Source organism: Panicum virgatum, chromosome 8K (assembly GCF_016808335.1).
Source record: "Panicum virgatum strain AP13 chromosome 8K, P.virgatum_v5, whole genome shotgun sequence".
Classification (NCBI taxonomy): Eukaryota; Viridiplantae; Streptophyta; class Magnoliopsida; order Poales; family Poaceae; genus Panicum; species Panicum virgatum.
Genome location: NC_053143.1, coordinates 30885662 through 30887762, shown reverse-complemented (window position 1 = coordinate 30887762; position 2101 = coordinate 30885662). Strand labels below are relative to the sequence as shown.

The 2101-nt window shown below is 36.2% G+C and overlaps 1 long non-coding RNA gene across 1 annotated transcript; it reads left to right on the top strand.

Moving 5' to 3' along the window:
- Window positions 1–309: 309 nt before the first annotated feature.
- On the top strand, window positions 310–922 carry LOC120646255. The gene is made up of 3 exons (XR_005664336.1): window positions 310–502; window positions 593–712; window positions 798–922. It is a non-coding gene; the product is annotated as an uncharacterized LOC120646255 (long non-coding RNA).
- The last annotated feature ends 1179 nt before the right edge of the window (window positions 923–2101 follow it).

Genomic DNA, 2101 nt, shown 5'->3' with positions numbered 1-2101 from the left:
TATTCTATATGTGATGGCTCATAGTACATCGTGTATATATCTATATTTTTGCAGACCCATGGAGTCGTGCCTTCCACTTTCTGATGTCACAAACACAATTGATTCTTGCGTTGCAAAGAGATTCAGAGCAACGACGAAAAATACCTCTGATGCAGGTCGTGTTTGTAGTTTCCTAATCTTAATTTCGGTGATTTTGTTCGTAAACAATGATAGTGTTCAATATAGTTTCCTAATTTCGGTGATTTTATTCGTGGACAATCACAGTGTTCAATGATGTAATATTTTTTGCATAGTGGGTTTTCAGCATTGGATCTAAAGCGGCAAAGGGACAGGGATAGGTATGCAAGGCTGACAGATGAGCAAAAGGCCCAAAGGAATGCAAAAAGAAGGGAGAATTATGCCCGGAAGAAGGCCGGAATCAGTCAACAAGTTCCATTTGCGTCTGGTAATGATTCAAAAAATATGACAGATTCAGATGTTGCTATTGCTGCGCCAGCATCAGGTGCTCGCCGTATATACCAAATATATATTCAGTCAGACGAACACAATCCAATTAATATGGTAGATTAAATGTATTTGTCTGTATTGGCAGGATTGACACAACTTTTTGCCATCCATGAAAACGGTGAGGGTGTACTTCCCTTGATTTTGCCCGACCAGGAAGTGTCCACCATGCTACAAACAGTTCTTGGCAATGCTGACACATCATTAGGTAAGTATCCTGTATATATTCATGTAGAAGAGCAGAGGCAAATATATTTAATCCTGTTTTTTATGGTTTTTACGGCATCATCAAGATTCAAGCATCCTTTCGGGATTCATGAGAGCGATAACAATATGATTACCAATCATGGTAACAGTGCTATTTTTGCGAGCAATCAATCTTTGGTGTACACACCTGATAGTATGGGACTTGAATTGAAAAAAAGGTACGTACAACATGGTTGTATGGCTTTGCAATAATAGAGAATTTCATGATTGTGGTGGCTTTGTAATAATTTAATTTATTTGCTTATTCAGTGAACTATGAAGATCAAATACCTCAAGCAATATGTGCTTCCAATGATTTATTCGGGGTCACACCCGAATCTAGGGGTACCAACCATGGTAACAATGCTATTTTTTCGAGCAAAGAATCTTTGGCATTCACACCTGATAATATGGGAAATAGATTGAAAAAAGGTTCGTACAGTATGGTTATATGATTTTGCAATAATTGAGAATTTATTAGTGTGTGTGATAGCTGATTGGCTTTTCATCAATAATTGGGTGAACGGTACATCTTTGATTACATTTTATATGGGTAATGGTTATATGGCTTGGTAATAATTTAATTTATTTACTTATTCAGTGAACTGTGAAGAGCAAACACCTCAAGCTATATGTATTTCGAATGATTTATTCGGGATCAGAACCGAATCTAGGGGTAATATGTTGAATAAATTTAATCTTTATTGTATTTATGTCTTTGTAATCCTTTAATTTAATTTATGCCTTTTCAGGAAAGTTTGATGAAAAAACTCTAGAAGAGATTAAGAGAGAAAGAGCTAGGAAACAATATGCCGCTATGTCCGCGAGTGACAGACAAGATAGAATTTGTAAACAGAAAATTATACGTGAAATTAATAGAAAAACAAGAGAGGAAGCACGTAGAGAGAGGCTTCAAAACCCTTGCTTGCAAAATCATGAGGCACGCGTTTCTAAATACCCCATCACCAGGAGTGTGACCCGGGGTTATTTTATATATATATATGTATGTATGTATGTATTATATTTTACACTAAAATTATTTACATTTTGGGTTAAGATGTTTTGTTTTATATGGTGCTTTGTGACCAGGTGTAGACAGTGAAAAACCAGAATTCGACTCTGGGATTTGGGAACCGGATCATGAGATGTTACACGCACAAGAAGGTACTATTATAATGTTTTTTTAATGAAGTACACATTCAATTGATTAAGGTATATAAGATGTGAATGTAAATAGTAAAAGGGTCGATGAAGAGGAAGATCTGGATTGCAGAGCGCCGGATGATTTTGGTTTAGATTGTGATGTATTTGGAGATGCTGAAGCAAGATTCTACCATGGTAGTGGTATGCT